Here is a 16,497-nt window from a genome sequence, read left to right on the forward strand (position 1 = left end):
TTTTTTTTTTTTTTACTTTTTTTTGCTCAGTGAAGCCTGCCCTCCAGGAGCTTACGAACCTCTGTTAACTAGAGAACATTGGTAGGGCCCATTTGAGAAATCTTGCCCAGTGAGTGGGATCCACTTAAGGGAGCAGTCTTTCCACACTTTCATAGAACAGCTGTTATGCTGGGTTACCCCTTCTTCCTCAGTCATCTTGGGGTCTCTAAAGCCCACAGGCTGGAAAGTGAAGATCATTTTTATCTATATTCTGTTATTTTTATCCATCTCTGATATTTTTATCCATCTCAGCCTCAGCCCAGTTCCAAAACCTTGCTGGAGAGGTAATATGGTCATTTGGAGGAGAGAGCACCCTGGCTATTTGAGTTTTTATCATGTTTGTGCTGATTGTTTCTCATCTTTGTGGGATTATCTGCCTTCATTCTTTCAGGTTGCTGACCTTTGGATGAGGTTTTTGGTTTTTTGTTTTGTATTGTTTTGTTTTGTTTCTTTTAACAGTTTGGTCACTTTTCCTGAGGGTTGTTGAGGTTTTTCTGGGTGTCTGCTCCAGTCCCTAGTCACCTTGGATTTTTCAGGACTGGGAGGTATCACTAGCAAAACAGCAAGACTGCAGCCTGCCCTTTCTGGTGGGAGCTCCATCCCAGGTGGACAAAGACCTTTTGCCAACCTGAACACATCTGTAAGAGGTGGCTGGAGACCCCTCTAGGGAACTCTCATGCAGTCAGGAGGAATGGAATTAGAGACCTGCTTAAAGAAGCCATCTAGCCCTGCTTTTGCAGAGCAGCTGTCCTGTGTTGGGGTACTACTCTGACTTTGTACTTACTAACATATTAATATTAAAATTAAAAACATCTAATATTAAAGATGTTAAGCTGTTTGTGAAGTATATCAAGTCAGAGTTAAGATTTTAGTCCATTTTGGTTTTCATATGAATATACTGTTTTTCAAAGTCCCCAAAATGTGCTTGTGTTATGCCAAGGGTATCTCAATCTAAATCCTTTTTCTTTATAAACTTAAGTTTTCTTCCAACAAATTTCACTTTCAAAATCAAACTTCTATAACTTGAAGATAAAAACAAACAAAAATAATTGTCAAGTTTGATTGAAAGTATATAGTTGCATTTCATATTATACCAATGTAGTGCCTGGAAAGATGAATTTTATTTAATAATATACTGCTACTGATAGTTATGTGTCAGCTTGATAAATGAGTTGTATAGAACTTGTCTGCCTTCCAGCATTTTACTTTGACTTGTTTTTGTTTGGAGTTCCTTTGCCAATCAATAATTTTCACTCTAGCATTTTAGTTTATACATTATCAAATAAAAACTAAAGACTTCGGGACAGATATACTGCGAGGATTTAGTACTATAATCACATTTATGGTTGTTGAACTTAGAAGCAAATTTCTATTTAATATTTGAACTATGACCTCTTCATTGATAAAGTGGTAAACCTTTATAGAAGCCAGGACTATGATACATAGTCATACCAGACAGATTAGCTGTTTAGAGGTAATTTTTCACATAAACAATCTTGCTTCATGTTCTATCAGTATTCCAGGAAAAGAAAATATAATCATGTAACACATAATCAAAATAAAGAAAAATTTACAAGAGTTATGTTTCAAGTTTTTATAAAAATATATTTGCATAACTTGTTGAATGCTAACTAAAAGTTTCCCATTTCATCTCTTGGCATTAAATTGGTATTTTAAAAGACATATACTAATTACATCATCTTAAATAAATCACTACAAACAGGATAAAAATCATATAAATTTTGCTAGCAATATTTATATTAAGCAACCACAAGTGTGAAGATGAATAAATTAATCAAATTGCTTCACACAATTCATGTGTTTAGCAAAAGTTGATTTGTATTATCTTTGTTCAGGCTTGGTCCCTAATTACTGTATGGTTAATTTTTTGGTGATTGACTCATTTAATTTACATATTTGCCTAGGATCAAGATGGATTGATATGTGAAATACAGAATGTAATAAAAAATATGTACATTTCAATATAAAGTAATAGTCACTCTTAATTATCCAAAAAGAAGAAAATGAAAAACAATAGAATACATAACAAATAAAATTAGAGTATTCCATATCATAATATTGAAACAATAACACAATTCAAAATATTTTTAAGAAGTTTCAAAAGTTCATTTCCAGTAACTCTCAGGTCTCAATGATAACCTGAAGTCTCTTTTATTTTTCTAATTCTAATGTTCATTCGTTCAAGAAGTATGCATTGAGCATAGTTTGTATATAAAATACTGTACTGAAGTTTTATAATATAATTTTTTAAGAAATAGAAATGCCACCTCATCACCAAAGTTTGTAAGCTCAATATGAATTATAGGTACCAGAAATGAAACAGTACTTTCAAGTGGTGTTCATTTAGAAAGTAACTGAAAAAGAACACAAAAACTGATATTGAATCATGTCTGCCAGTCTTAGAAAATATATTAAAGTACTAAATAGAAGAATGAATGATAGGTTTTGGTGGAGTGGATGCTATGTGAAATTGAATTTAGACAGAATAAGTTTAAGGACATAAGAAAGCAACCAAAGAGAAATAACAAAAAATAGCATTATGAGACAATTTTAATCATGTGTTGCCTTTTATATGGCATTTCCATAATGAGGATTGAATGATATATGTTATATACGTAAATATTTCCTTTTTAGTATTTAGGGTAGACTGGAAATTTAGTGGCTTAGAACCAGAAACATCCTTTTCTGTTGAATACATCTGTATAATTATGCGTCTATCATATAGATAAAACATAACATTGTTCTTGTTAATGGAAATTTGGTCCTGTACTCCCATGTACCTAATCTCACTACTTATTCATGTGATAATGTCTGCGTATCTGTAAAATAGGGCTAAATATTCTATTAAGACCAATGGCTGGCCAAGACAATTTAATGAGTTTCCTGTATTTGCAGCTATTTCTCCATATCAGAAACAATATGACTGCATAGAAAAGGTTTCTTTCTGGTTAGTTCTTCCTTTTTTTCCAACTAACTGCAGTCTCTTAAAAAAGAATGAGTTAAACATAATTTCTTTAAATGGAAATTTGCATTATCTTTTAAATTTAAAAAGTCTAGAGTAACAATATATTTTGACAAATATTCATGTGTTAAATTATAACTGGACACTTACAGATGTTCTATCAGTGGAACATCTACTAGCACCAGGCATTTTGAGTGCATGAAATGAAATAAATGTATGATACACAATTCACTATTGCATAAAGTGTCAAAACAGAGGTTCATACTTACATGTCATCTAGGAACACCTTAAAATGCGTTCAGGATGTTAATTAGAGATGCTAAACAGACAATTCATATATTTTATTATTTTGTAGAAACCACTAACATATGTAGCATCAGGAAAGATATCAGAAAAGCTAAAAATTAAATTGAATAAGAGACAAATATATTTATAAAATTAAAAATGGCTGCTAAATAATGCATTTCTGTAGCATGTTTGTAAATCAAAACCCATCATATAAATATGAGTTCTACAAAGGGTAACCCCATGAACTAAAACAAACAAAAACAGTTTTGGTAAATGAATAGTGAAATGCACTTCTAAAAATTGTTGAGCAATTTTGATAAATACATTTTTTATGAAATAAAACTGAATTATTAACAAATGAGACCTTTCTGATAAATTTAATTTTTTAGTTTAAAGGTGTAAATTAATAATTATTTAAAATCATTTCCCAATGAGTATCTTTGATTTAATTTATTCTGCCAAAATAAATACATAATGATTTTTCAATACTAAATCTCATAATTTACATAGAAAAAAATTTATATACTTTATATAGAAAGAAATTTACTTTATATAGAAAGTAAATTATAAGATCTTCTCTTACAGATTTTAGGAACTATCTGGCCAAACTAAATCAAACTTGTATTATTATTTGAATCTAGACTTTTGTCAACAATTGCCTTTTTAATGCATTGTGTGTTGCTGTAATAGAATCTCGAAAGCTAGTAATTTATAAAGAAAAGAGGTTCATTTGGTTCATGGTCTGCAGGCTGGGATGTCGATATAAAAGCATGATGTGGGTATCTGCTTGGCTTCTGGTGAGGGACATGTGCTGGGTTAAAATATGTTAAAGAAGGTCAAAGGGGAAGCAGACATGTGCAGAAGTCAAAACCTGAAGGGCATCCTGGCTTCATTACAACCCTTTATATGAACCAGTCCATTTCCCTGAGAACTGAGCCCATGTCACCAGAATGAGAACTCCTGGCTCTTTACTGTAAAAGGGCACCAAGCCATTCAAGAGAGATCTGCCCCTATAATTCAATCACCTCTCATTGGCCTCACCTCTCAACACTGCTGCACTGGGGATCAAATTTCAATATGAGTGTAGGGAAGACAAACTCACACTGTATCCAAACTATTCCAATTGCTTATCACAGAATGCATGTGATTTAGTGGTAATCTGCTATACTAAGAATGTAAGTGTGTGCATGTGCGTGTGTGTGTGTGTATGTGTGTGTGTGTTTGTATGGGGTCTTTGTCACTAGGCTTGAGTGCAGTGGTGCAATCATAGCTCAATGCAGCATTGAACTGCTGGGCTAATGGGATCCTCTCAGCCTCCTGAGTAGCTGGGAATACATATAAATGCCATCACGAATGTGTATTATTAAATATTTAACAGTTAAAAACATAAGTAGGTTTTCCCTAATAATTTTTAAATGTGTAAATTAAAGCAAAGCAGCTTATTTTATTAGTTTTAAGCTAAATACAAATCTGGCATTGTTGAAAGAAATAAAGAATTTGCCAGTAGTGCTTTCACCCAAAAGAAATGATACTTGGTATATTTTATTATTTCGAATAAAAGTTAACACCTAGAAATATAATTCATAAGAGCTATGTGATTATATTTGGCTAAGCAAATAGTTCAAAGATGCATGTTTACATTCATGTGAAGAAAAATACCAAGAAAGTCGACTGAAGCATGGTCATTAAGGGACTGGAGTTGCAAAGGGCAAAATATGTGAACCAGGAAAAAGTAAGATGCTTTGAGGAAGGAAGTGAAGCACGCATCAGTAAGAAGATATGAGACCAATTATTTCTGATAAGAAGTAGTAGAATAGAGCAAACGGTACGTTTCAGAGAAAGTGAATCAGTCCTCTGAAGTGCATCTCTTTTGTTAAAGTAGTTGTATGTGTCTTGGTTACGCCTTAACATGCCATTCCATACAATATCCCCTTATTACTTTGCTGTAGGACTCAATGAGAACTTACCATCTCCTTGTTATATACATATTAATTATATGTCACATATGCACCATCTTAGGACAGAACCATGGCTAGAAAACTCTGTAGTTTGTCTTATTTAGGTAACTCTGTAGTTTGACCAGAAAGACCTATCATTAGGAGGTAAAAATATATTTTCAAATACTACACATTTAATTATAAAATAAGTTAATATAAAATTTCTTAGTAAGGAAATTTGATTCATTTTCTAATAGGGTAATAGTAGGTTTTGATTTGTTTTAGTTTGTTTGCAGTCCTTGGAAAGCAGGATTTTTGGTAAGCAGAAAATTTGTGCTTCTAAGACAGAAATGTGACCTACTTGTTTTGGAGTCCAGGATGCATAAATAATAATAAAAATTTCGGCTAACTTTTTATAAACATGTATGCTTTTATAAATACACCAGATAGTCTTTTATTCAGATCTTCAAAGGCGAGGATTTTAGTATCTATAGTATATGTTCGGTTCCTGATAATGAAGTTGAAGTCAGTTGAGATCAGTTTTTGCAAGAAGCAGCACAAAAAGATGACTAGATTTTGGTCAGATGGAAACGATATCACCAATGCTATCATGAAGTGTATTGGTTTTATGTGCCAGGTATTGAGATAGACTAAATATGAAGACAATAGACAAACAGTGCTTGGGTTCCTAAAATAGATTTTCCCTGAGTATAGAGTGCAAAAAGTTGTTTTTCTTTAATATTGTAAGGAAAAGAATATCAAGTTAAACTACCAGAAATAAAATATAAACTTCCATGTTTATATTTTTATATGTTTATATTTTTGTTAGTTCCATGGAACTAACAAATTTCCAGATATTTTTAGGTTGAGCAAGCACATTTATATTTAAATTTAAGGTAACTCAAACATATCACAACAAGTATAAGGGAGGAGAATATCAAAGAATTTTTGGACATATTTTGATTTTTTGGAATTTAAATATAAACAAAGTAGTCAGAGATGTAGTAAAAGTAAGTGCATTCAGTTTCAAATGCAGATCCATGTTCTTGTTGTAGATTATCTATTGTCTTAGTAGATCTAAAATCCAAAATGTTACAGGTTATAAAAATCAGGTTCCTATATCTTTGAAATCTAGTAAATTAGTGTGAATCTAAAGGAATATGCATAAATATCATAACTTTTATGGTTTCCTAAATATTCCATTTTCCACTTACCTCTTTAACGTTTCCAAAATCAACATTGTGTTCCTTAATGTCTTATAAACTCTAGTTTGTTAACAGATGATTCCTGAGAAAGATAGTACATAAATAAAATGTTAGAGTAAAGGGATAGTTGGCACTGATAGTAATAAAATAAGAAGCCTGCTGGCCAATAAACCCTATAACATTCCATTTAATTTTATTACAAACTAAGACTGTAATTCCACAGCAACGTTGAAATCCCAAATGAAGAAGTAACAGAAGATTGTTTTCAGAAATTTTTCTAGAACCTAAATCTCAAACTTGAAGAAGCGGTAAACTTTCCCCAGATAAATATGAAGTTTACTGGAAGCACTATTATGTAGGAAGCCATGTTTCTCCTATAGACTAACCTGTGTACCATGCTCTTGGTTACAAACAACAGCACACTATTTCTTCTCTCAAAATCTTGTAGTCTATGCGGAAACCCTGTAATGAAACATCCTGTTGACGCAGGTAAGAAGATTAATTAATGCTCTGACTTTCATGTGCATAGTCAGGAATGCTTTAGTTTACAGGTTCATATATAGCTACATCTGTACTAGAAAACAAAACAAAACAAAACAAAACAAAACTTACTTTTGACAGTTTTCTTTTGAGAACTCCAGAGAAACAAAGCAAATGCCAGTATTGAACTTCCTGTACAGTCTGCAGAACCGTGAGTCAATTAAACTTCTTTCCTTTAAAAGATTGCCCGGTCTCAGGTATTTCTTTTTAGCAATGTGAGAACAGATTAGTACAGACATTTTATTGATTTAAAGTGCTGTGTTTTCTAGATTGCAACTTGTATGAATAAATAAAGATTATTTGGGCCCATATATATAGTGAATTTAACCAGATGCAACTCTTGTCTCTGAATGTTTAACTGCACAAGAGGTGGTAACAATAGAAACTAAACCAGATTAGAGTCATGTATGTATACAGATATTGAACATATTTAAAATCTTGTTTTAGATCCTTGTAAAATAGTCAAGAAGGAAGTTGGTGATAATGGAACTGAATACTGGACAGATTAACACTACAATGATTTAGGTTCAAACCAATAAAAGGACCCAGTTTTTATGGTAGCAGGTGGAATCTTGGTCACAATAATAGGACTGACATCCATATGTTAGAGTTAGTCTAAGATATTATATCTTTAAATATCATCAATTTTTACTAGGTCTGACTCACCTAAATATCAAGATATATATATGCCACTAGACTTTACTAAATTATTTTTTGAAAAGATGTAGCAAACACTAGCTATGGCTAATGAGAACCTCAGTGGTAGAGATCCAGGCAAATCATAAAACCAAAGAAAGAAACAAGCTTACATGCAAAGATTTGTATCTCTTTTTATGTAAAGATATATAAATAGGCCAGCAAGGTGGCACAAGCCTGTAAACCCAGCACTTTAGGAGACCAAGGCAGGAGGATCACTTGAGGTCAGGAGTTTAAGACCAGCCTGGCCAACCTGGTGAAACCCCGTCTTTACTAAAAATACAAAAATTAGCTGCGCATGGTTGAATGCACCTGTAATCTCAGCTACTCGGGAGGCTGAGGCAGGAGAATCCTTTGAACCTGAAAGCAGAGGTTGCAGAGAGCCGAGATAGCGATACTGTTTTCCAGCCTGGGCAACAAAATTAGACTTCATCTAAAAAAAAAAGAGATACTTGAATACCTTAACTCCCATGGGGTTTATATTCTCTGCAAATGAGCTTTGCTCCAAAGAGTGCCTTTGTGAACTTCTGCTAAGTACACTAATCTTTAGGATGGAAGCAGAGCTTTTTAGTAGAACTTAGAAGTCAAAAGAAGTTTTATCAGCAGGAGCTTATGCCAAACACAAAGTTCCTGGCCTGCTGATTTGAAAATTTATCTATATTTGATAAGTTATCATTTCATGGCACTTGCAATCTATATTTAAAATTGTCATATATTTTCTGTTCTTGGGCTTTGTTTGTTTAGATATACTAAGCTACGTCTCCTCTCAAATCTTCTTTCAGGTATACACACAGTCTATTTGTAGGCACATGAAAATAATTCAGTAACTGATAATTCATAAACAGGAGACTAAGTCATATCTCTCACTCTAGATGCTGTTTTTTCTTAAGTGGAATGGAATTTTGATCACTCATGAAAAAGTTATATGTTGTTTGATCTACCTGATTCAATTATCTCCTAATTAGTAATCACATTTAGATTATTAATGTAGAGATTTCTTCTTCTGTGCATTTGTCACATACCTATATTTAAATGTTCATATGTTTTTTCATTATATAAATAATAAAATAGATAAATAATAAAATAAAATGTTGTAGATAATAGGGATACTGCAACATACATATTGATTTGTGTGACAGTCCTGACTTGGCTGCTGTTTAGCCTGGTGGTTATCATGAACAAATTAGTTAACCCCTTCAAAACATCAATTTTTTTCATATCTAAAATAAGCATAATATTGCTCAATTTTTTAAATTGTTATGAAAAATAAATACAATTAAAGCTTATACAACTTCTAGTTTAGTGTCTGCTATAATCTGAATGTTCCCATCCACCTCTAATTCTTATGATAAAACCATAACATGTTAATGGTGTTAGGAGTTGGGGCCTTTATATGACATTTAAAGCTTTAGGGTAGAGTTCACATGAGTGGGATTAGTGAACTTATAAAAGAGGTCCTAGAAAACCCCTTAGTCTCTCTCACCATGTATGGCTACATATAGAAGACAATCTCTCACCCTATAGCAAAATTTTCTTTGTCTTGAACTTCCCAGCCTACAAACAATTTTTTTTTCTTTGAGATGGAGTTTCACTCTTGTTGCCCAGGCTGGAGTGCAGTGGAGCGATTTTGGCTCCACCTCCCGGGTTAAAGTGATTCTCCTGCCTCAGCCTCCCAAGTAGTTGGGATTACAGGCATGCACCACCGCACCCAGATAATTTTGTATTTTGAAGAGACAGGGTTTCATTATGTTGGTCAAGGTCTCAAACTCATGACCTCAGTTGATCTACCAGACTTAGCCTCCCAAAGTGCTGAGATTACCAGCGTGAGCCACCGCACCAGTCCAATTTCAGTTTTTATAAGCTACCCAGTTTATGTTTTTTGTTTGTTTGTTTGTTTTACAGAAGCCCAAATTGAATAAGGAAATGTGTTATCAGGATTGGCAGTAATATGAATTCAATAAACTTTATATTTCTTATATGTGTATGTACTTATATCTGTGAGAGTGTGTGTGTGTATGTGTATGTGTGTGTGTTTACATATTACAACTGAAATAGTAAACTGGGCTTCTGTCTTAAGCATCACACTTTTTTAGGATTAAGCAAGGTGAGGGTTTTCATCACACTTGATTATTTAGTGGTACCCCAGAGTTGAATTTCATCTTTGATATGTAGATAAAATGTGTCAGTATCCGATTAATTTTTGTCCTTTGGAATTATAAATAAACAAATGTGTACATCAGTCTCATTTGCAATAATGTTGTGTGTGAAAAATTATCATGAGGTTATACAAGGTAAATCCTATTTAATCAGTGTAACCTCAATAATTATTAAGAAGATTTTCATTTGGATTTATACTAAATATCTGAGTATTCATCGTAAAACATATATTAACATTATACATAACAATTTGAAAAATCTCATATTCTTTTTGCATTCAACTTCTATAACTAGTTGATATGTGCACATAAATACCTATATACATAGAAAATTGAGTATAGCTAAATGTTAATTGTGAAAATTCTTGATTTTATAACCAAACTGATAAAGAAATTTCCAATATTTTAATAATAAAGATATTATAAAATTATTATTAAACAGTATGCTATTTATATATGTCTAAAATAAAAATATCTATGTTTATAAGATTGTTTAATTTTTAACTATGAATATTAAGAAAAAATATCAATTATAATTTACTGTAACTATAATTTTGTATATGGTATATCAGCACATATGGTATATCAGCATTCATGACTTCAAAGTAACTCAAAAACAATTTTTTAAGTTATGTATTTCCATGTATCCATAGCTATTTCATGGAAAACTCTATGTATGAACTCTACAGTTTTTAAGAATGTTAATTTTCCACACATCATAATTTTTTAAATCTCTAATACTGAAACAGGAAAAGCTCTCTATCCCCCTCGCAGGGCATGTGGTTTGCTTTGTTGGGCATGTGATGGGGGTGTGGTTTGCTTTGTTGGTGCCTCGCTGTTCGAATCTCTAAGGGAAGCATGCAGATGGGCAGGTTGTGGGGCTCTGACCCTCTGCTAATGTCTAGGGGTGAATGTTTACACCTGAAGCCCCAGTGGGCGTGTGTTACACTGTGCTCTTTTAGTTCAGCTGTCCATAGGTAGCTTGTGTTAACTCAGTTAGACTCCCTTCCTTATCACAAGGACAGAGGGCTGTCTGTATCCCAGCTTTTCTTGCCTTGGTGTACTGGAATAATCAGATTGCAAATGGGTTTGGAGAATGAATTCAAGGTTTTATTGAGTGGAAATAGCTCTTAGCAGATGGGGGAGCAAGAAGGGAGATGGAGTGAAAAGATGATTTTCCCCTCTGAAATTGGGTCACTCACTGGCCACGCTCTCCTCTGACAGCCCTGGCCTAATTCCACATCATTCTGACAGTCGATGACCTGCTGGCATCTGCTGGCATCTGCCGGTGTATATCAGTGTGGTCTTAGGCCAGTGAATTCCTCTCAATGTCCAGTCGCTTGTGTCTTCTTCTACCGGTGTGCTCCTCTTGACATCCAGCCATTTGTGTGCATGCCCACTAGTGTCTCGTAGCAGGCCAGGGTGGTCTTGAGAATTGCCACAACTGGGTATGCAAACAGAAATGCCTGTCTTCACCTAGGTCCATGGGCATAGGCCTAGGGGTGGAGCCCTAGCCAGGGACCACACCCTTCCCTTCGCAGAACTCCCCTGCCCCACTCCTGCAAAATATCTCCCCTTTGAATAGGTACATCTAGTTGCCATTAGAATATGGACAATGACCAGTCTTAGCTGGTTCCTGATGACAGGGGGTGTTGTTTTGGGAAAAACAGCAGTCAAATTCTTCCCAGAGGTCTATTTAAAGGTTCTAAGTAAAGAGGAGTCATCATCTGAGGCTCCAGTTGCCTGACTGTTTGGCGTTTGATGGCTTCTAGACATGAGAGAATGAAAAAAGTTTCCTAAGGTTACATATGCACGGGTTAAACGTGTATTATACAAGGAAAGAATTTTGTACCAAAAATTACAGTGATAAGAAGTGAAATATACTAACAACAACAACATCGTACCTCAAGTTATTTCACCCAGGTGGAAGAAATTAAACCTTGTATAGGAGCCTATACAGTTTTAGAAGAGAGATAACTGTTCTTGCCACATCTTTAGCAGTTAACAGGCATATGCTGGGAATTCAGGGATTTGTGGGCTTGCTTGGTGGCCATGAAGGCCTTGCCTCTTTCTTGTGCCTCCATTTCTGTATTGTAAAAGACCAAGGTGGCCACTTACAGGAGGCCCTCTAATGCACTATCTGTCCCAGGGCACATTTTTGCAACTTCCTCCTGACATCAGGGGCTACTTGAATAATTTATTCTTTAGAATTAGCTGTCCCTTAACTGAGTCAGGAGATAGAGAGGTGTACTTGACCAAGGCTTCTCTTAGCCTCTCCAGGAAGGCAGTTGATTTTTCATCAAATCCCTGGTCGATTATTTACAACTTAGTATAATTGAGAGGCTTGGTCTTAGTCCTATGTAAGCCCACCATTATGCACACCTGAAAGTGTCTCCTCTTCCAGTCTCCCGTCTCATCACTGGGATCTCATTTAGGGTCATTCACTAATGCTGCTTCTCTTCCAATCAGATAACTTTCACAAAGGGAACGGAAGTTATCCAATTGGAAGAGAAGCAGTACCAGTGATGCTATATGTGATGCAAAGCTCATTGTCAAATCTCTCTACTGTTTGCAGAGCAGCCTGCTTCTCAATATTGTCAGGGTCTGATTCAAAAGTAACATAACCTCTCTCCAGGAGAGTTCAAATATGTGGGTGAAATTTTGGAAAGCCTCTATATATCTAGCAGGGTGATCTGAAAACTTGCCAAGATCCCCCTCAATTTGCTTTAAGTCCTATAGGGAGAAGTCTCACTCTTGCCTCTTACTGGGACCAAATAAAATGAACATTTGTTGAAGGGGCAAGGGTGAGACTGGGGCTTGTTTATAATGAGGGTTTTTAGAAGGATACAAGTGAGAGGCTGAAGCTGGATAGGGGGGTCAGATTGGACCTAGAGGATCAGTCTTGGAAGAAGCTGGCTTCTCTGCCTGAGGGCCTCTGGAACTTGTATCTTTAATTCCTCGGGCTTGCCTCTTACAACCTTCCCTGAGATAGCAAACAGAAGAGCTGGATCAATCCTACAAAGTCAGCAAAGGTCTGGATTACCTTGCAATGCTTAGAAAGCCTGCACATATGGGGATTCAGACCAACTGTCCTCATGTCTACGGAAAAATTTCAAGGGCTGGATGGCATTAAAATGGTTTCTTCCTGACTCCAAGCCAGTCCTTGCTATAAATTATAATTTGGCCAAACCTTTGTGAAGAGGGCTATGAGGCATTTTTTTTTTCCAGATTCTGAGGGTCAAACCAGTCCCAATGGTTTAGGATACACTCCAGAGGAGTATAAGCTGGGGTGGTGAAGTGAACTGGTTGCCAATTCTGAAAGACAAGAAACAGAGATGTCCCTTATTTCCCTTTTTTCTTTCAGTAAGAACTCTAGGTGTGATGGAGTGAGAAAGCGAGCATCTCTTCTTCACCTTCCACCTCTTATCCCTAAGCCCCAATGACCTTAGCAGGTGCCAGCCGTAAGTACCAATGTGGCATGTGCCCATGTATCAAGAAAAACTCCTGGAGGATAGCTATTAACCGCCCACACCTATTCCCCTTTTTTCTCTGCTGTCAGTAATCTTTGAGTTTTCTGAGCTTGTTTATGCCACAAAGCATGGCCTCCTTCCATGGGGTGGGGTTTAGTCAGCAAGAATTTATTCTGCCCATTTACATTGTTTCTGTTGCCTGGCTTTGGATCCCTCAGACCTGGTTTTTCTTTCTATGGCCTCAATGGGAAGCTTGGAATTGGGTCTGGGACTGAAAAATTATTTTGTGGCTGTTTATATCCATTTAGAGCATCTCAAATAAGCTCTGATGAATTTGCAGTTATCAGCCAGCAAGAGCCATTCCTATGTTAAATTCCTATTAGAAACAGGGCTGGGTGGGGGAGCCTCTCACTTAGGAAATGAAAAGAAAAAAAAAGAGAGAGTAAAACAGTCTGACGGGCAAAAAGGAGAAATCCTGGGGGGAAAACCCTTGTTCAGTGCAAGTGGGCCCTTCTAATCCTTGTATCTTTTCCCTGGTTCAAACTGGGTTGAATCCCTTGGCCATGGGAGAAATGTTTCATTGGCATGAAGGGCAAGAAGCACCCATCTGTTGATCCTCTAAGGTCACGGCTACCATGGTGGCTTTCTCCCACCTGCAGACCCCAGCGCCTTGTGGCTGGTAGGTGGAGTCAAAACCACCTGATGGAACTGAAAAACACAGCACGAGAACTTCGCAGAGCATGCACAAGTTTCAATAGCCGAATCAGTTAAGTGGAAGAAAGGATATCAGAGATTGAAGATCAACTCAATGAAATAAAGTAAGAAGACACGATTAGAGAAAAAAGAATGAAAAGAAATGAGCAAAGCCTTCAAGAAATATGGGATTATGTGAAAAGGCAAAACTCTTAACATTATAAAAGAAAAGCTAAGAGTTGTTTCAAACTGTGAGAGAGAGAAGAGAGATGAAGTCTGGGAGTTTTATTGGCCCAGTTAGGGCAGTTTAAAATTAGATGAAGGGAAACAGAGCCCCTTGCCCACAGGAAAGAGAAACAGGTGACAGGATTTGGGAAGAGAGGCAGACCCAATAGTTTCATATTTACACTCACCTTCCACTATCACGGATGAGCCCCCAGTTGCAACAGGAAAAGTTTCTTTACCACCCTTGCAGGGCACGTGGTGGATGGGGGTGTGGTTTGCTACTTCAGTGTTTTGCTGCTCAAATCTCTAGTGGCAGAACATGCAGATGGGCAGGTTGTGGGGCTGCAACCCCACGACAGTGTCTAGGGGTGAACGTTTATAGCTCAATCCCTAGTGGGCATGTGTTACAGTGAGCTCTCTCAGTTTAGCTGTCCATAGATAGCTTGTGTTAATCAGCTTATCTAGACCCCCTGCCTTATCACAAAGATAGTCTCTTTTCTGTCTTATGCACCTCAACTGAATTCTTTTCTTCTGAGGGGGCAAGCAGTGAAGTTGCTGCTCACCCATGTGGATTCAACTGCCTGTAATTAAGATACTTTCCACTGGTAAATATTTCCACTTTTTACAAATATACTTTAAATATTCAGAATAAAATTATACCATGATACAATAAAACAGAATTGCCTACAATTGTGACCCATTTACGTCACTTTTTGTCAACTAATTTTGAAGTTGTCTTGCCAAATACAAGTTATTCAGAGATGATGGAGCAGCGGCTAATGAATATGTAAAAGGATGCTTGAAACAGTCTATGTCTTTGTGGTCTGAGATATCAGTTTTAAATGGCAAAATTTACCAACAAACAACTCCTTTTTAAAAAAGTAATTAATTATTTTATATATATTTTTATTTCCACAACCTTTTAGAAAACAGATGTTATTTGGTTACATGAGTAAGTTCCTTAGTAGTAATTTGTGAAATTTTTGGTGCAGCCAACATCTAAGTAGTATACTGAACACAGATTGTTGCCTTTTATCACTCACCCCCTTCCCACCTTTTCCCCTGGAGTACCCAAAGTCCATTGTATTATTCTTATGCCTTTTCATCCTCATAGCTTAACTCCCACTTATGAGTGAGAATATATGATGTTTGGTTTTCCATTCTTCAGTTACTTAGAATAATAATCTCCAGTTTTAAACAGGTTGCTGTGAATGCTATTAATTCATTTCTTTTATGGCTGATTAATATATGTGTATATATATATTCACATATATACACACACATATATACTATTAGTATAGTGTATATATATACTACTAGTATAGTATATCTATCTATCTATCTATCTATCTATCTATCTATATATATATATATATCACAGTTTATTTATCCACTCTTTGATTGATAGGCATTTGGACTAAAAGGAACAGTCAGCAGAGTAAACACACAATTCCACAGTGTGGGAGAAAATCTTCACCATCTACACAATTCTTTATAATTATTGCTAAACAGTATGAACATTTTTAGTAGTTTAAAAAGGGGAACTTTTGAGATTTACCTCAAGAGTTTGTTTTCCAGAAACTCTGTTAATAAATAGTTGAATTATTGTGCTTTGAGAGGAAAATAGTTTTCACTTGCCACCTGTTATAAAAACCCCCTTGTCATGCTTCTACTGGAAGATGCAGAAATTGGTATGCACATAGCAAAAGCAGAGATGCAGATAAATTTTCAGAAATAATTCTGCTATTTTGAATATTAATTACATTACTTTATTGCCATATTTCTAGATCCAAAATAAAGGCTATGTTTTTCCTCCTCTCTTTATGTAAAGAAATAAGAGTATATGAAAAAAATATGACAAAAACTTGAGTGGAAGTAAAAACCTCAGTCTGCTTTGGAAAGAGACAAATACACATTTTTAAAGCATTGCATAACTCTTCAATTTGTGCTTCAATCAACTTCCATCATCATCTTCATCATCTTTGTCATCTCCAAATCTTCAAATCTGGGAATTGAAGAAGACAGCAGTCCTTATTTTAAACAGATTGTATTACTGAAAAAGGTAAGCATAATAACTTACAACCAGCGTCACTTTTAACCTCTAGATAAGTTGAGCCAAAGAAAGCCTTGCTCTTTTATCAACAGCAAATTAATACAAACAGCTATTTAGCAGCAAAAAATGTGTGGTATACTAACTGTTGAAAGAATTTAGCACATACCTGAGTTGAAAAACTATTGTTCTTGTGCATAAAGTTCAAATTTTAA

Source organism: Aotus nancymaae, unplaced genomic scaffold, assembly GCF_030222135.1.
Source record: "Aotus nancymaae isolate 86718 unplaced genomic scaffold, 86718_ANA_hifiasm-v0.15.2.pri h1tg000006l, whole genome shotgun sequence".
NCBI classification, from domain to species: domain Eukaryota; kingdom Metazoa; phylum Chordata; class Mammalia; order Primates; family Aotidae; genus Aotus; species Aotus nancymaae.